This window comes from Panulirus ornatus, chromosome 63 (genome assembly GCF_036320965.1).
Source record: "Panulirus ornatus isolate Po-2019 chromosome 63, ASM3632096v1, whole genome shotgun sequence".
Taxonomy (NCBI): Eukaryota; Metazoa; Arthropoda; class Malacostraca; order Decapoda; family Palinuridae; genus Panulirus; species Panulirus ornatus.
The window spans coordinates 18743484-18764267 of NC_092286.1; positions in this window are offsets into that span (position 1 = coordinate 18743484).

A 20784-nucleotide genomic window follows, 5' to 3' on the forward strand; every position below is an offset into this window, starting at 1 on the left:
ATGATAAGAATATCAATACCTTTCTTTGTCCCTCTTCCTAGTATTTTCCAATAGCATCATTACATTGCACCTGGAAATAATTCCAAAGTAAATGAAGAGTAATGATATATCGTTTTATGATAAATGATAAATCATATATAACTTCTATCTGTAGACGATGATTTCTGAAAAAGCTGACAATCATGACTGTAGTTTCTCCGACTCTAGGACACCTCCAGAAACAGACCCATGCTTGTTTTATTAATCTAACACGAGTCACTGCCTCCCCAGTTTTGTAAGAATAAGAAAAACACTCTAGTTCATATATTGTAATGTAAACGTTATGTACAAATTAAAGAAGACTGAGAGAGAGTATATTCATATGTAACAAAGGAGTAAACGACTCAAATCTTTTGTTAAAATATGTTAACTGAGAGAAATTCTGTTTTGTTATGCACTCCGCCAAACACAGCTCAAGACAACGTCTTGCTACAGCCTAATGAGGGAAGAAGGAATCCAGTTTGAAGATAGAAATAATGTTGAAGAAGATAAATTTGAGTTACCACTAACTAATTAGACTGGATATGCGTTGCCACTGAACTAAGATGATATTTTACGGTGTCAGGCAACTGTATGCTCGCATTTTGCATCGTCAACTATTGATGAATTCGTGTTTATCGTCAAACATTGATGAGTTCCTGTTCATCGTCAGTCATTGATGAGTTCGTGTTCATCGTCAGCCATTCCACCTCCAAGTCGGTCTCTCGCTTCTTCTTGTTCCCTCCACCTCTCGCACATATATCTTCTCTGTGAATATCTCCTCACTCATTCTCTTCATATACCAAAACTATTTAGATACACCCTCTTCTGCTCTCTCAACCACAGTCTTATTATTTAGACTTATATCCCATACCCTTTCATTACTTACTCGATCAAACCACCTCACACACATATTGTCCTAAAATATTTCATTTCCAACACATCCACCCTCGTCCGCACAAACCTATGTATAGCCCATGCCTCGGAACCATTTAACATTGTTGGAACCAACATTTTTTTCAAACATACCCATTTTTGCTCTCCGAGATAACGTTCTCGCCTTCCACACATTCTTTAACGCCTCAGAACCTTCCGCTTCTATAGTTCCATCCGGTGCTAACTCCACTCCCAGATATCCAAAAACACTTCACTTCCTCCAGTTTTTCTCCTTTCAAAGTTATCTCTCATTTAACATGCACCTCAACCCTACTGAACTTAATAAGTTTGCTCTTAATCGCATTTACTCTCAACTTGCTCCTCTCACACGCTTTACCAAAATCATTCAGCTACCTCTGCATTTTCTCACCAGAATCAGCCATCAGCGATGTATCATCAGCGAACAACAGGATACTCACTCCCCAGGCCCCCTCATCCACAACAGACTGCATACTTGCCCCTCTCTTCAAAGCTCTTACATTCACTTCTCTAACTACCCAATCCATAGACAAATTTTACAACCATGGAAACATCATGCACCCCTGCCGCAAACCGACATTCACTTTAGGTTTGGTAAACAGAAAAGAGGTAGCGAAAGCTTTGTGGAAGATGAAAGCCGGCAAGGTGGCGGGATTGGATGGTATTGCAGTGGAATTTATTAAGAAATGGGGTGACTGTGTTGTAGACTGGTTGGTGAGGAAATTCAGTGTACGTGTGACTCATGGTGAAGTGTCTGAGGATTGGCGGAATGCATGCATAGTGCCATTGTACAAAGCCAAAGGGGATAAAGGTGAGTGCTCAAATTACAGAGGTATACGTTTGTTGAGTATTCCTGGAAAAATATAGGGGAGGGTATTGATTGAGAGGGTGAAGGCAAGTACAGAGCATCAGATTGGGGAAGAGCAGTGTGGTTTCAGAACTAGTAGAGGATGTGTGGATCAGGTGTTTGCTTTGAAGAATGTATGTAAGAAATACTTAGAAAAGCAAATGGATTTGTATGTAGCTTTTATGGATTTGGAGAAGGCATATGATAGAGTTGATAGAGATGCTCTTTGGAAGGTATTAAGGCTATATAATGTGGAAGGCATGGTGCTAGAAGAAGAGAAAAGGTTTAATCGAGGATGTATGGAATGTCCACTAGTAGGAAAAGAGAAAAGAGATTAGTTCCCAATGAATGCCGGTTTGCGGCAGGGGTGCTTGATGTCTCCATGGTCATTTAATTTGTTTATGGATGGGGTTGTTAGGGAGATGAATGCAAGAGTTTTGGAGAGAGGGGCAAGTATGCAGTCAGTTGTGGATGAGAGGGCTTGATACAGCGCAGGTGGCTCATTCGGGAAAGAATTCTGCAGAAGCTGTTGACTGAGTTTGGTAAAATGTGTGAAAGAAGAAAGCTGAGAGTAAATGTGAATACGTGCGAGGTTATTAGGAACAGTAAGGTTAAGGGAAAAGTCCACTGGGAGGTAAGTTTGAATGGAGAAAAACTGGAGGAAGTGAGGTGTTTTAGGTATCTGGGTGTGGATTTGGCAGCGGATGGAACCATGGAAGCGGAAGTGAGTCACCGGGTGGGCGAGGGGGCAAAGGTTCTGGGAGCGTTGAAGAATGTATAGAAGGCGAGAACATTATCTCGGAAGGCAAAAATGAGCATGTTTGAAGGAATAGTGGTTCCATCAATTTTATATAGTTGCGAGGCGTTGGCTATGGATATGGTTGTCCGGAGGAGGGTGGATGTGTTAGAAATGAGATGTTTGAGGACAATATATGGTGTGAGGTGGTTTGATCGAGTAAGAAATGAAAGGGTAAGAGAGATATGTGGTAATAAATAGAGTGTGGTTCAGAGAGTAGAGGAGGGTGTATTGAAATGGTTGGGTCACATGGAGTGAATGATTGAGGAAAGATTGACAAAAATGATATATGTGTCAGAGGTGGAGGGAATGAGGAGAAGTGGGACACCAAATTGGAGGTAGAGGGATGGAGTGAAAAAAAATTTTAGTGATCGGGGCCTGAACATGCAGGAGGGTGAAAGACGTGCAAGGAGTAGAGCTAATATGAACGATGTGGCACGGGGTCGACGCGCTGTCAGTGGATTGAACCAGGGCATGTGAAGCGTCTGGGGTAAACTATGGAAAGTTTTGTGGGGTGTGGATGTGGAAAGGGAGATGTGGTTTCGGTGCATAATACATGACAGATAGAGACTGAGTGTGAACGAATATGGCCTTTGTTGTCTTTTCCTAGCGCTACCTCTCGCGCGTGCGGGGGGAGAGGGGTGTCATTTCATGTGTGGCGGGATGGCGGCGGGAATGAGTAAAAGTAGCAGGTATGAATTATGTACATGTGTATATATGTATATATCTGTGTATGTATATATATGTTCACGTTGAAATGTATAGGTATGTATATGTGCGTGTGTGGACGTGTATGTATATACATGTGTATGTCGGTGGGTTGGGCCATTCTTTCGTCTGTTTCTTTGTGCTACCTCGCTAACGCGGGAGACAGCGACAAAGTAGAATAAATGATATATATATATATATATATATATATATATATATATATATATATATATATATATATATATATATATATATATATATATATATATATATATATATATCTTTCTTCTTTCTTTCATAGTATTCGCCATTTCCCGCATTAGCGAGGTAGCGTTAAGAACAGAGGACTGGGCCTTAGAGGGAATATCCTCACCTGGCCCCCTTCTCTGTTCCTTCTTTTGGAAAATTAAAAAAGAAAAAAAAAACGAGAGTGGAGGATTTCCAGACACCCGCTCCTTCCCCTTTTAGTCGCCTACGACACGCAGGGAATATATATATATATATATATATATATATATATATATATATATATATATATATATATATATATATCATTCCTTGGGATTGGGGAATACGTCCCACGTTTTTCCTGCGTGTCGTAGGAGGCGACTAAAAGGGGAGGGAGGAAAGGGCTGGAAATCCTCCCCTCTCGATTTCTTTTAATTTTCCAAAAGATGAACAGAGAAGGGGGCCAAGTGAGGCTATTCCCTCAAAGGCTCAGTCCTCTGTTCTTAACGCTATCTCCCTAACGCGGGAAATGGCAAATAGTATGAAAAAATGATATATATATATATATATATATATATATATATATATATATATATATATATATATATATATATATATATATATATATATATATATATATATATATTCGTTTATATTCACCACTTCCAGCGTGAGCGAGGTAGCGTTAAGGACAGAGGACTGAGCCTTTGAGGGAATATCCTCACTTGGCCCCTTTCTCTGTGCCTCTTTTGGAAAATTAGAAACGGGAGGGGAGAACTTCCAGCCCCCAGTTCCCTCCCCTTTTAGTCGCATTCTACGGCACGTAAGGAATACTTGGAAAGTATTCTTTTCCCCTCTCCCCAATGAGGGTAGAATACGTTAGGCAGCCAGTCACTCGTATGACCAATTAAAGTTCGCCATCTCAAGTCACCAGTTCTCGTCTCTCTCTCTCTCGCCGGGACACATCACACTTTGAGCACTAGGTCACACGGGAAGATCGTCAGTCTGCAGCTTCAGACTCAAGGATTTTTCCTTGATGTTTAGAGCCTCGAGTATTTGAAGGCGTCTAGTGTCATGGGAAGTGTATAATATGGACGTCTCTTTCTCCAACATCTCCCTCGTGAGGGTGGTGTTGTGGCAGGATATCAGGGGTCTTCGGGTTCCCACTCTGGAAATGACGTGAAAGACAGGACAGTTTAGTGATGGTCATGCCTATGTATGATGAGTGAGGTGTGCAGTCCTCGTGTGGGCATTGGATTTAGCACAAGACATGCCTCCGCTGAAAAGCCGCTGGTCTTGGTTCTGGGCTGTTTTTAAGCAAGATATGTGATTTTCTTTATGCGTTGGTAATGAGTAATAAGATTCTTTTCTTATCGTTGCTGGTAGGACTCAGGTTTCTTTTGATTATACTCTTGATCACACGACCATCGAGCTTGTACAAAGTAGACATAAAGGCCTTGTGGTACGGGTGGATGTGGTCAGGGCATCCTGTCTGTTTTTTTGGGGGGCGTCTGGTCTAGTGGTTGTATTGTTGCATGGTTCCCTTGGTACTATCTCTCCAGATTCTTGTTGCTGCTGAGGAGAATGCTGTGGTAGTGGTGGTTCAGGGATGTGGTGGTGTAGGGAAGGGTGTGGTAGTGTTAGGAAGGTTGTGCTGGCGTAGGTTCCGAAAGGTGTTGCGTCTTGGTTAGGGTGTCGTGGTGTAGGGAAGATTATATTGGTGTTGGAAAGAGTGTGGATGCGGTGGTGTTGTGGTGGTGTAAGTGTTGTGATGGTGTAGGGAATAGTTTATTGGTGGAGTAGGGAAGGGTGTTGTGGTATAGGGTACGGTTAATGGTGTAAGAAAAGGTGTGGTGGAGAAGGGAAGACTTTGGTGGAGAAGGGAAGACTTTGTTGGCATAGGTGACGGTGTAATGGTGCAGCAAAGGGTGCTTTGGTGTAAGGAAGGGTGTAATGGTGGTGTAGGAAAATGTGTGATGATGGCGTAAGAAATTATGTCGAAATTTAAGGAAGGGTGTAGCGGTGGAGCAGGGAAGGGCGTTGTGGTAGGAAATGGTGTGGTGGTGCAGGGAAGTTTATGATGGTAGTATAGGAAAGGGCGTGATGGTATAGGGAAGGGTGATATGGTGTAGGGAGCCATGTGCTGGTGTAGGAAAAAGTGTGGAGGTGAAGTAGGGAAAAGTGTTGTGGTGTAAGAAAGAGTGTGGTGGTACAGGGAAGGCTTTAATGGTAGTGTAGAAAACGGTGTGGTGGAGTAAGGAAGGGTATAGTGATGGTAGAGTAGGGTAGTGTGATGTAGGGAAAGATGTGGAGTTGTAGGGATGGGCATGGTGTCGCAGGGAAGGGTTTGGTGTTGTACGAAAGGGTGGGGTAGTGTAGAGTAAGGTGTAATAGTGTAGAGAAGAGTGTGAATTTGTAGGAAAGGGTGTAAGAGTTGTGAAGGGTGAGGTGTGGTCGTGTAGGTAAGGATGTGGTAGAGAAGTGATGTGGTGGTGTTGAGGAACGTTTGACGATGTAAGAAAGTGTTTGGTAGTGTAGGGAAGGATGTGGTGGTGGTGTAGGGAAGGGCATGGTGGTGGTGTAGGGAAGGCTATTTTGATGTAGAGATGGGTGTGGTCGCGTAGAGAATGGTGTGATGGTGTAGGGAAGGGTGTGATGGTGGTGTAGAGAAGGGTGTGCTGGCATAGAGAATGATGTGGTAGTGTCGGTGTGGTGCTGCAGGTTTGTGTAGGGAACCTTGGGTGTGGTTGTGACTTAAGGAGGGGTGTGGTGGTAGTATAGTGTGAGATGTGGGTGTGTAAGCAAGGGTGTGGTAGTGAAAGGTAGGGAAGCTTGAGAATATGGACAGCCGCGATGGAGGGTTTATTGTTCCTGACCCTGACGCAATCACTGGCCGCCAACAGTCAAATCCTGGTTGTGGCAGTCGGTCCACAGTCAACCTAGCCCGAAGGTTTGGTCGATGAAATGGATACCTGGCTCAGGCTATGGTTTATGAATATTTGGCGTTAATGAACGGCCTTGATTAGGGCCTCAGAGGCCAGTGCCGTCTCAGCTAACATAAAGAAAGGAAGGATGAGTATGGTAAGAGCTGGGAAAGGTGTGGTGGTGTAGTGAAGGATATGGTGGTGCAGGAAAGGGAGTGGTGGTAATGTAGAGAAGGATATGGTGGTGATGTGAAAAAGGATGTTTGGTGCAAGGAAGAGTGTGGTGGTACAAGAAGGGGTGTGGTAGTAATGAGAAGACTTTGGTGGTGTTGTAGGGTAGGGTGTGGTGTTGTAGGGTCGGGTGTGGTAGTTATAAAAGGAGAGGTGTGTCGTTTAGGGAAGGGTGTGGTGTTGAGATGGATGCGATGGTATAGGAGATGTTATAGTGGTGGAAAAGGGAAAGGTGTTTTGGTGTAGGGAAGAGTGTGGTGGTGGTGTAGGGAAGGGTCTTTTGGTGTAAGGAAGGGTGTTGTGTAGCGCAGGATGTGATGTGCGGAATGGTAGATGCAGGGAAAGAAAGGTGCGGTGGTGATAGTGTAGGGAGGTATATGGTGAGAGCGTAGGGAGGGATGCTGTGATGTAGGATAGGGGTGTGTTGGTGTAGAGAAAGATGTAACAGTATAAGGAAAGGTGTGGTGGTGGGGAAGGGAAGGGTATTATATGGTGTTGAAGAGTGAGGTATGGTGGTGTAGGGAAAGGTGTGGTGGTGGGGAAGGGAAGGGTATTATATGGTGTTGAAGAGTGAGGTATGGTGGTGTAGGGAAAGGTGTGGTGGTGGTGTAGGGAAGGGTGTGGTGGTGACAGAAACGGGATGGTGGTGTAGGGAAGGATGGACCTGCACTTGAGTATATTAAGGTCCTTTACCGTCTTCGATAATGTGTGATTTTTTCAAGAAACTCTACTGTAACGACGTCTGTAAGGATGATCTCTGCAGACTGATATCATGCGAGGTTCACATTCAACTGTTTGTTTCACTGAGCACGTGTATAGCAGATTTCTCTGTGTTGTTCACGAGCTCATGTGTCTAGTGGCGGCAGATGAAGAGATGATGGTGGGAACAATGCCACACCAAGGGATGTTAAATGCGGCGTATGAGAGGTAACATAAAAACAGTTAGAATTCATGAGAATTACAATATCAATTCCTAAGTTTAGAAAAAAATAATAGTAATGATGAATAATGTGTCAATGAGTACGTGTGGAAAACGAATATAAAGAGCGGGAGAAGAATGTATGAAAGTTATTGCGAAAGGGAAAAAAATCAATGACTAAAACCAATAACTGGAGAAGAAAATTAAGAAAATATAACAATAATCAGGGATATTCAGAGAACGAAAAGTGCATCCAGTGCATAAAAGTCGTTATAAATGAGAAAAAGGAAAATGAAAAGAGAAGAAATAAAGCAACGGAAAAACAAGAGAAATTAATAAAGATAAATACGTATAGAGAGAGAGAGAGAGAGAGAGAGAGAGAGAGAGAGAGAGAGAGAGAGAGAGAGAGAGAGAGAGAGAGAGAGAGAGAGAGAGAGAGGATGGTTCTGGTTAATACAATACATCGAGCTGGTCTTTCTTGTTAACACCAACAATGTCCTCAGTGGTGGCCACTCTGGCCCCCTGGTCACTTCCATGTGTAGCCTCCCACTTCTCCCTCACCTTCTCATCTCTCCCTCGCTCCTCCACCAACAGTGTCATCCCTCATTATAAGCTCTCAACTTTTGATTATTCATTATCTGGATTTTCTTCAATCACCTTTGCCTCTCCTAGTCCCTCCCCATTTACCTCTTCTCTGCCCGATATTCTGTCTGTTAGTCTCTGTCTGTCTGTCTGTCTGTCTGTCTGTCTGTCTGTCTGTCTGTCTGTCTGCACTCTATCGACACGCTACGGTGGCCGGAGATTCTTCAGTCGACCACTATTTATCATAACGACTTAAAGTTTCGAAATCAGATATCGGATAAATGATCTATATATATCGGATGTGTGAACGTGAAACCGGATGAATGGCCAGAATATCCAAATATTGATAATCAATTCGGATAACCAGTTATATCTGGATTATGATCATGAAATGAGGCAAACGGTTTATATATCCAGCCTGTAATATTGGACCAGATAAACGAACACCTGATCCGTTAGAAAATGGTTAGTGTTCTCTGTAAGATAATGAAGACGGATAAGATGGTCCAGACATCCGGTCTACATCAGATGAGTGGAAATACGACCAGGGTGAAGGAAATCTGATCCAAAGCCCAATTAATCGATAAGACAATCCTGTCTGTAATCATGGTGTTGAGCAACCAGTTAAACCGTACCAGGTGTCAGGCTTTGGCCGGGAAATTAGTCTATATATTAAGGACCTCAGGAGAAGGCAGCGCTTAGGGTGGTAAAGACACAGTAAATAATAAGTTTATTTTAGACATGGAAGTAAGGCATAGAAATTATCTGCCGCCTGTTATTAAGTTATCTCTGGGGATGAGACGCTTGAGACTCGCTGATGAGACGAGTGAATGTTGAACAAGAATGGTTTCCACATCCCATTCACGTCATGCTCTAAAATATTTGTGAAGCTTTGGGAAAAATGTAGGATTTGAAGGCCCTCCATTCTCTCTCTGTGAGAGAGAGAGAGAGAGAGAGAGAGAGAGAGAGAGAGAGAGAGAGAGAGAGAGAGAGAGAGAGAGAGAGAGAGAGAGAGAGAGAGAGAGAGCTTGGTTTCTCCCTCTTGTTAAATAGTTCCTCCCTCAACCAGGCCACAACAATCTCTACCTGACTCTCTACTCTCCACCTCTCCTGGCACCACACTCTTGACTTACATGACTAGATATTCTAGGTTACCATATCATCTTATTCACATGAATAGATAACCATTTTTGCAATTTCGTGAGAGCCTGTTAATCTATAGATTTCTTTATAGTGAGGCACTGTATATTCATAAGTCATGGTTTTTTAACTTAGATGATTGAATGTTTTTCTTGTAGTATGCATGTAATTCTTGCTATAGGTTAAGAGAGTGTTATCTAACTAATTCTCTGAGGAGTATTCCGGTTACAGACACCTCCCTATCTTACATAATAGAAAATACGCAATTTGGCGTTCTGTTCTTTCTTTTTTTTTTCAACTTCAATAATTCAACATTCCTCAATTCATTAGGTTTTCTTGAAAACCTGAGGAGGTCTGTACAGCTGCTTTCGTTCTAAACCTCCATATTCTGTGCCCCTTCCTCTTCTGATAGACAAATTGGTATTATCTCTGATGTCATACGAGAAAAGTGTAATTCCTGTACTTCAATGGACAATAGTAAGAGGTTATACTATAGTCCATCATATCATTGAGTCACTTGTCTAACATATATGTAACACTCTTCTTTCATATAACAACCTGGATCCTCTTGCTCAAGGGAGCATAAGCTATAGATATAGCCTTACGTGGTATCCAGGCCAGTAAACTTGTTCTTGGATGCTTTTAGGTTTTATTTTTACCAATGTTCCTAAACCCGCAGTATCTATTCTGACCTAACATACAATATATGCTCCAACCACTAACTATACTGAGGCTTTCAGAGCATTCTCCCTCTACCCTTTCTAGAACATGTTACAGCGTACGTTTCACTAACTCTTCTCACTGACAAAAAGGGGTAGCTTCAGGTGAAGGTTGAGTAAGGATTAACGGAATGCCTGTACAGTGCCACTGTACAAAGGCAAAGAGAAATAAAAGCGAGTGTTTGAATTAGAGAGATATAAGTTTCTTGATTGTACCTGGCAATTGTAAGGGAGATAGTGGTTGAGAATGGTGGCTTGTACAGAGCATCAGACTGGGGAGGAAATGTGGTTTTAGGACTCGAAGAGGATGTGTGGGTCAGGTGTTTGATTTGAAGAACCTGTATGAGAAATACAGAAACACAAGGATGTGTATGTGGCATTTAAGGATTTGGAAATAGCATAGGATAGAGTTAATAGAAATGCTTTGTAGAAGGTGTTACTAAGTTATTCTTTACGGGGATATCTATCAAAAACAATATATTACGAAAATATGGTGTAAGTGAAAACGTATTAAGTAGCAGAGAGAAATTCTTATCGAAGCCGGAAGGTGAGTGTGCAAATAGGTAGAGAGGATGGTGAGTTGTTCCAGATGAATAATGATCTGCAGCAGGGCTATATCATGTCACCATGAATATCTAATCTAGATGCTTATGGATGGAATGGTGAGGGAACTGAGTGCCAAAGTATATGGTAGAAGTGGGCAAATGGGAAATGGGAGGTGAGCCAGTAAATGTTCTCTGATGGGACGACGATGGTGGTAATTTGGATAAAAACAACGTTACTAGGTGTCGCAGAGAAAAGACATTGGTCAGATAGAGTGAGAATTCGGATGGAGAAAACACAGAGGAAAGAAAGTGTTTTAGATACTTGGAACTGGAAATGGAATGGGACCATTGAAACTGAAGTGAGTCTATGATAGGGTGGGTGAGGAGGCGAAGATCCCGGGCGCAATGAGGAATATGTGGAAAGAGACGTCACTATCTGGGAGGGCAAAGATGGATATGTTTGAAGATATAGGAATTCCGACGGTGTTTTATGGATGCGAGGCATAGGCTATAGATGAGGTTGTACGGATGAGGGTATAAGTTTTAGAAATGAAATGCTCAAAGATTATATGTGTTGTGTGGTGGGTTGATCGTATAAGAAGTGATAAGGAAAGACAGAGGTATAGAAGTAAGAAGATTAAGGTTAAAAGAGCTGAAAAAGGTGTGTTTATATGATCTGGACAGATGAAAAGAATGAGTGAGGAAAGTTTGACAACAAACGTGGGGGAGGCATGCTGCTAATGGACTGAACGAAGGCATATGAAAGGTTTTGGTAAACCACGGAAAGGACGGTGAGGTTAGGCAAGGTTGAGCGACAAGTTAGTTGAGATGTAAGTTTGAATGGAAAAAAAAAAGGGAGAAAATGAAGTGCTTTAGATATCTGGGAGTGGTCTTATCAGCGAATGGAACCATGAGAGTGGAAGTGGGTCACAGGGTGGGGGAGGGGGTGATTGCTTTGGAAACGATGAAGAATGTGTGGAAAGAGAGAATGTTATCTCGGAGAGCAAAAACGGGTATGTCTGAAGGCACAGTAGTTCCAACAATATTATATGGTTGCGAGGCATGGCCTATAGATAGGGTTGTACGGATGAGGGTGGATATGTTGAAAATGAAATGTTTGAGGACACTATGTGGTGTGAGGTGGTTTAATCGAGTAAGTAATGAAAGGGTAAGAGAGATGTATAGTAAGAGAAAGAGTGTGGTTCAGAGAGCTGAAGAGGGTGTGTTGAAATGGTTTGGACAAATGGAGAAAATGAGTGAAGAAAGGTTGACAAAGAGGAAACAAGGAGAAGCGGGAGACCAAATTGGAGATGGAAGGATGGAGTGAAACTTTTTTAAGTGACTAGGGCCTGAACATACACGAGAGTGAAAGGCGTGCAAAGAATAGAGTGAACTGGAACGTATGGTATACTAAGGTCAATGTGCCGTCAGTGGACTGAACCAGGGCATGTGAAGCGTCTGGGATAAACCATGGAAAGATCTGTGGGGCCTGGACGTGGATAGGGAGCTGTGGTTTCGGTGCATTGCACATGACAGCTGGAGAATGGATGTGAGCGGATCTGTCCGCTTGGAGGTCAGCATGTCAATTTGGATTGAACGAAATGATTCTTTACTCACGTGGAATAAACTCCAAGAACATGCTGTTCAGAGCAACGCTGATAAATATAATCAAAAATGGGCTTGATCAGAACCTGTTATTTTCCGGTATTGAATAATTCTTTTAATCAGCCATCATAATGCAGCGGTGTATTGTGCTACCTTCTCAACCACTGATCTCGCCCAGGCCATGCTGCAGTAACTTAAACATTGATCATCACGTGTTGCCTGGTTTAAGTGGTAATATAGATTTAGTTAGTCCCTAGGCTTGAACTCAAAGTTAAAACTTACTATTGTCTTTCGAACCAAAGGCGAAGAGATGTATGTCTTTGGTGATAGGATGCATGCCATGTTCTCGTTCATTCTACCTTCTGACTTTCCTATACAAATTGTTTTCAGACTCATTAATCTTGTCAGGTGTTTTTTCTGTCAGTTTCCTGGCCAGCGTGTTGCTGGAGGGGAGCAGTGGCTGGGGATAAAGCCTTTGTTTCGCTATCCCTTTTTTCTATTGCTTTTAATCCCAGAATACTATCGTGACGTGTTAGGAACTATAAACTACCCATCAGTCCGACAGACCCGGTGAGGAAAAAAATCTCTAATTGCAATTTGATTAAAAAAACGATAATAATAAAAATAGTCTACATGAAATTTAATCCTCATCTTGCCTTATTAAGATATTAGAAGAAAGAAAACATAAATAGAAGTGGCTATCACAAAGAGAAAAATTTCAACTTGAGACAAAAAAAGTTTTTACTCTTATCAACACAACACAAAAACAAGTTATCATATGGACATATTACAAGAGGCATTTATTCTCTCGACCACCGGGTTCCTGCTGACAGAGGGAGGCCTTCCCTGCATCATCATGATCTATTGACCATCGATTACGTTTATGCTATCTAACCTCCACACTATCACTACCTATGGGTCGACTAGACCCAAACATCGTGAAACACAAAGAAAGAATAAGAGCACAGAGTGACGCACCCGCCCTCCACGATTTAAGAACTAGAAGTCAAGGTAGAGAGAGACACGGGGTCATACACATGTGGGGACAACGTAGAACAGATGAACTCGAGAAGCGTCGGGTCTGGATGACTTAAGAACGGTGTTCCAGGTTAAGGGGATTATATCTTCTTAAGTAGCGTTAAGGGCCAGACCACCTCGCTTGAACTCTGGGTCTGTATGGTCAGTGTAACTATGTAACTCTCTCTCTCTCTCTCTCTCTCTCTCTCTCTCTCTCTCTCTCTCTCTCTCTCTCTCTCTCTCTCTCTCTCTCTCTCTCTCTCTCTGCCTATTAATCACCAGCAAAATGTTTTAGCAACATACTGTAATCATTCTTTATACCATACAGACTTACTTCTCTCGCGAGAGGTATTTAGGTGGTAAATGAGCGTCCCCTAGTAGGAGTTTTCCTTCATTTTCCAGCGACAATAGCGTTTCTCCTTCCCCAGCCGGTCATTTTCCACGGCTGAAGCAGAATCTATTCACTAGTCAGTCCCCCGAGTTGGGAGAACGCCCGTTGCTTAGTGGGTCTCGCACCCCATCTTAATGGAAAGTCCATTACCAGTAGAGAGCGATTTACTTTTAATTAATTTTCTGTGGTAGAATTACCTTAAGCATTTTAACCAAAAGTTTTCTCGTGTGAAGTTTTCTGACACTGTGTATGACAACACTGTAGTGTCATCGTAACAGTACAGCCGGAAATGGAGAGAAGTTTCACGTGATCATGACTTTTAACATCTTGAATATTTACAAAAAAAAAATATTCTAACGAAATTTTAAGATATATCCCAAAAACACAAATAAAATGCACAGGTGAGCAATGTTGGCAGCCTGACTCGCTATGTTTGTCCAAATGTCTAGTGATCTTTACTCACCACAACTGCAACAATATATTTCATTATCTTCCTACAGTTACCACTGTGGTAGTGGGTGGTGATGAGGGAAGTTGGGGTTAAGCAAGAGGTACAAAAAGGTTAGAGGTTCAGAGTAATGGATGATACATTGGCTGAAGATATCTGCATTAGGACCTTCGTAAGTCTTTCTGTATTAATGCTGTTATTTTTTCTCATAGTTGTATTTCCTTATCTGAAAAGTTGCTTATGAGAGTAAAGAAGAAGATACGACCATTAACATTTGAAATTCCGTATCTCATCTTCTCTTGTCGACCTAGGGTGTTCTATTTCTATCAATAATGAAGCAGTCAACTCCGGCCAAATTCGTCTTAAACCTAAAGTATTACCGTCAATAATGTGAAACGGTTTGACTATTCTCGGGTCCAACAAACCTAAGTGGGAAAATAAAGAAAAGTTTTCTAATTGAAATTTGTTGAAATGGAAAAAAAAAATGCTTGGACTTTAAACTTTGCTTTACCTTAATAAGGTATGAAAATAAAAGAAGAAAATATATAAAGGAGTGGTCATCTTAAGATGCAGAAAATAACTTAAAATTTAAATGAAAAATCTATTTCTCTTATCAGCATAGCACAAAAACTATTCATCATAAGCACTTGTTATTAGATTATCTATTCTCCAGACTATCGGCTTCCTTCTCACAGACGGAGACCTTCCCTGCATTACCAAGATCTGTATGCCATTTACCACAAAAGGTTATCTATCCCCCACATTATTATTATCCATGGGTCTATCGGCCCCAAGCACTTTGAAACACAGATAAAGAATACGAGTGGCGCACACGCCCTCGACGATGCCTGAACAAGAACTGAAGATAGAGGGACCAATGTGGTCGTATACATACGGGAACTCTGTAGAACAAATGAACTTCGAGAGTCGCCGGGTCTAATAGCCCCAAGGATAGTGTTCCAGAGATAATAAAGTCATCCAGTGTTCCTAAACGCACTTGATTTCATCCCCCAAAATTATGATAAGCAAGATCCTGAAAAGAAGGATTCAGAAACACCACACAAAAATCAGTATTTTCGAATCATGCGTCAAAGGCAGAAAGAACCCCCTCCCCCCAACACACACACACACACACACACACACACACACACACACACACACACACTCACACACACACACATACAAACCCCATCCTACCCCCACCATATCCCATCTCCCATCCCACGCCCACCCTAACCCACCCACCACCCCACCCCCACCATAACCAACCTCCCACCCCACCCACACAAACTCGCACACACACACACACACACACACACACACACACACACACACACACACACACCCAACCCAACCCTCCACACCTCATCCCCACCACCACCCACAAAAAAAAAAGGAAAGAAGGCAAGAGAAGGAATGAAGATTACTAAGGAGGAACCAGCTGCTAATCAGGGTTTAATTTTCAGCTTTTCAACAGTTGTCTTCCTAGGCAGAAAATTTTCCTAAGAAAGAAAACTGTCGAAAATTTAAAAACTAAATCCTGATTAATAGCTGGAATCTCGCTGTTTTCTTACCAATTATCTGTCAGAAAGAGCAACATTCGCTTATGTAAAACAATGCTTTCTGATCTCATCTTAATAAGATGTGTTCCGAGACAGAAGGACATCTTCACAATTATCACATAAAATATCAAACCAAAACAAATTTACGTTTTGAGGAGCAGAGAGACTTCAAGTCTGCCATGGCGATTTCTTGTAAACATACGGACTTGTTGATATGACGGCAACATATCATTTGCTCTCGTCTGAAAAGCAATGAAATTTCTGCCAAGTCGTTCTCTGCATAAGAACTCATCAGAATGGCAGATAGGAGGTGGATTCTGGATCCATACTCAACCAAGAACCTTACAATGAAAATCTCCATCAAGCTTCGGGTGGTAAGAGGAAGGTTTCGAATGTCCTTCTTTAAGAGGTTTTCAAAAACTCTCGTTGAGTTTCTGAAAGCTGATCTTTGTGAAGAGGAATCTTCATGACCCAGTGAAATTTGAACCAAACTGCACAACAGTCTTAGACAAAACTTTAACATGGCGATGTGGTGTTCTCCCTCCACACATATCTCTTGATTCGATTAAAGTAAAACATCATCACTTTTATTATCATTATCATTATTATGATTATTATCATTATTATTGCTATTATTATTATTATTGTTATAATCAATATTATTTTATCATTAATAATACTATTATCATTATTATTATTATCATTTTTATTATTTTATCATTATCATAATTACTATCATTATTATTATCATTATTATTATTATTATTATTACTATAATTATTATTATCATTATTATTATTATTATTATTATTATTATTATTATTATTATTATTATTATAACTATCATTATTGTTAATATCATTATTATTATTATTGTTATCATTATTATTATTATTATTATTGTTGTTATGATTATTGATATTATTATTATTATTGTTATTATCATTATTATTATCATTATTATTATCATTATCATTATTATTATTATTATTATTATTATTATTATTATTATTATTATTATTATTATCATTATTATTACTATTATTGCTATTATTATCATTATTATCATTATTATTATTATTATCATTAATACTATCATTATCATCATTATCATTATCATTATCATTTATCTATTATACTTAACCGTCGTCTCCCACGTTAGCGAGGTAGCGCAAGGAATCAGACGAGGAATGGCCCAGTCCACCCACATGCACATGTATATACATAACGCCCACACACACTTATTTACATACATATACATTTCAGCGTATACATACATATACATACACAGACATATACATATATTTACATGTACATATCCATACTTACTGCCTTCATCATTTCGCGTCGCCTCCCGCCACACAGGGAGGACAGTGGTTCAGAGCGATCTGTGTGAACCTCCTGACGGAGTGTGCTCCCGGTAGTTGCTGCTTAACCTATCCCGGGTCTTGCTTCATAAGATATCGTATTAGAAGGTTTGTTTTTTTTTGTGTGTTTTTTGCTTTGTCGCTTTCTCCCGCGTTTGCGAGGTAGCGTAAGGAAACAGACGAAAGAAATGGCCCAACCCACCCCCATACACATGTATATACATACGTCCACACACGCAAATATACATACCTACACAGCTTTCCATGGTTTACCCCAGACGCTTCACATGCCCTGATTCAATCCACTGACAGCACGTCAACCCCGGTATACCACATCGATCCAATTCACTCTATTCCTTGCCCTCCTTTCACCCTCCTGCATGTTCAGGCCCCGATCACACAAAATCTTTTTCACTCCATCTTTCCACCTCCAATTTGGTCTCCCACTTCTCCTCGTTCCCTCCACCTCCGACACATATATCCTCTTGGTCAATCTTTCCTCACTCATTCTCTCCATGTGCCCAAACCATTTCAAAACACCCTCTTCTGCTCTCTCAACCACGTATTAGAAGGTACGTTGGGTATTTCTAATTCCAATGACCGGTGCTGATAAATTCCATAAGCAGGGAAAGAGATTTCTTGACAGAGCTGTAAGATGCAGACAAACCTGGCCTACGAGAACGAAACCTTGTTTTACAGTAAGGACAAGATAATGGGCCTTGGTGACTATGGTGAGTCAGCGAATCTTTGTGTTAATCACTGGACTGCCTTGGAACAAAGGTAAGAGCAGTGATTGGGGATTTTGGAAGAAGGGCAGCAGTTGTAACTGGTGGTTGTTACGTACTACCTCTACCCCGTACATTAAAGGGTGTGTAATCAGCCCATAGGCCCATTAGAATAAAACTCTGAAATAATGGCTTCTGTTAACAGAGATTTGAGCTTGACATAGATTTCCCTTACCATACGGCTAACATTGCCTGACAGCCAATGGCCGTGAGTATAAACACTTTTCTTTCTTGTAAAGCTGGTCAAATACCAAACACAGCGGTAAAAAATTATAACAATATACTTACAATAGCAAAAATAAACATATGCTTTCTCTGAATTTATGAATACTAATTACTCTTAATACATTGATCTCCCTCTACTTACTTAACATATCTTTGGCAAATATACTGGCCTCAGTTCTATTATATAAGTATTTGAAATAACTGAGATGAGTACAGAAAAACATTATGGATTTACCCTACAGCGGTATATCACATCTTTTTCAGAGGCCGTTTCGAGAGAGAGAGAGAGAGAGAGAGAGAGCTTTACCTTTGTAAACATTTCAACACCTATTTTCTCGAAGACTAGTATTTCCTATTGTTATATTTTGTTTCTTACATCTGTTTTGTCCTTCCATGGTATGTGATGATAGTAAAACTATTTAGTAGTAATTTATTTACAATCTAATGAACAAAATTTCATATTGTAATATACGATAATAAGATTCTTGAAAAGAATATTGTACCCTGGATAATGTAACTTAGAAAACTGAACATATCATTCCTTAAAGAAAACTAAACAAAATACGGTGGATAACTGAAACAATTATTGGTAAAGTTGGGAGACAAGTGTAACATGATGAATCTCAACTTTGCTGTTCTTCAGAAAGTGGCTAGTCATTCTGATTATGTGAAGGGCCGTCTGAGACTCATGTCCGTGGGCTATCAAGGACGACTGACCAAGTGGACAGACCTTAGGTTAACCTTTCTTGGGTAGTTGTAGGTCTGTTCTGAACACTTTTTCCTTTAATGAAAATCGTTTAGCGCAAGAATTTTCTTTACTACAGTCAGCACCAGATTCTAAGACACAGGTGAAAGACCTGCTGTTACCTTTGGCCGAAGCATCCCTCTTACTGGTAACTTTGGCACAAGTACTCCTGGTACTAGTAACAGTGGGGATGGATGTACTGGTATCACAGACACTCTTGTTACTGGTAAAACTGGTACTGACACCCCTAGCACGAGTGCCATTGTCACTGATATCCCACTCTCCACATGTACGCTCGTATCCGGAGATGAACTGCACAGCAAACTAACTAGGAATATCAAAATGATGTCAGCCAAGAAGGAACCACAGTTAGCCTAAGGGCGTCACCATTTTCTAGCCTCAGGTCACGAGTGGCTGCTACTTAACTTCCACAATGAAAGTACGGCTGTCCAAAAGTACCACAAGTCCTTAATGGTTCTTAGCCTTTTCCAGGGATTCTCATACCCACTCATCTCCTCCACTAACCCCATCGCTCCAGATAAAACTGTGAAAACAGTGACAGCCTATAGCACTGTGTTGATGCTGAGATCCCGTTTTCTAAGTATAAGTATGATAATAAGAATGATAATGATGATAATAGTAGTAATGATAATAATGAAAATTATGTAATAGATCATAATATTGGTAACGATGACGATACTGATAATAATGATAACATTTATGATGATAATCCTACCTCTACTACCTACTACTAATGATTCATTAATAATGATAATAATGAAAATAATGACAATTATTTCCATCATTATTTTATTATTATTATTATTATTATTATTATTATTAGTATTAGTATTATTATCATTATTATTATCATTACTATTTTTTTTTTTTTTTTGCTTTGTCGCTGTCTCCCGCGTTTGCGAGGTAGCGCAAGGAAACAGACGAAAGAAATGCCCCCCCCCCCCCATACACATGTATATACATACGTCCACACACGCAAATATACATACCTACACAGCTTTCCATGGTTTACCCCAGACGCTTCACATGCCTTGATTCAATCCATTGACAGCACGTCAACCCCGGTATACCACATCGCTCCAATTCACTCTATTCCTTGCCCTCCTTTCACCCTCCTGCATGTTCAGGCCCCGATCACACAAAATCTTTTTTACTCCATCTTTCCACCTCCAATTTGGTCTCCCTCTTCTCCTCGTTCCCTCCACCTCCGACACATATATCCTCTTGGTCAATCTTTCCTCACTCATTCTCTCCATGTGACCAAACCATTTCAAAACACCCTCTTCTGCTCTCTCAACCACGCTCTTTTTATTTCCACACACCTCTCTTACCCTTACGATACTTACTCGATCAAACCACCTCACACCACACATTGTCCTCAAACATCTCATTTCCAGCACATCCATCCTCCTGCGCACAACTCTATCCATAGTCCACGCCTCGCAACCATACAACATTGTTGGAACCACTATTCCTTCAAACATACCCATTTTTGCTTTCCGAGATAATGTTCTCGACTTCCACACATTCTTCAAGGCTCCCAGAATTTTCGCCCCCTCCCCCACCCTATGATCCACTTCCGCTTCCATGTTTCCATCCGCTGCCAGATCCACTGCCAGATATCTAAAACACTTCACTTCCTCCAGTTTTTCTCCATTCAAACTCACCTCCCAATTGACTTGACCCTCAACCCTACTGTACCTAATAACCTTGCTCTTATTCACATTTACTCTTAACTTTCTTCTTTCACACACTTTACCAAACTCAGTCACCAGCTTCTGCAGTTTCTCACATGAATCAGCCACTAGCGCTGTATCATCAGCGAACAACAACTGACTCACTTCCCAAGCTCTCTCATCCCCAACAGACTTCATCCTTGCCCCTCTTTCCAAAACTATTATTATTATTATTATCATTATTATTATTATCATCATTATTATTATTATTATTATTATTATTATTATTATTATTATTATTTTTATCATTATCATCATTATCATTATTATTATTATTATCATTGTTATTATTATTATTATTATTATTATC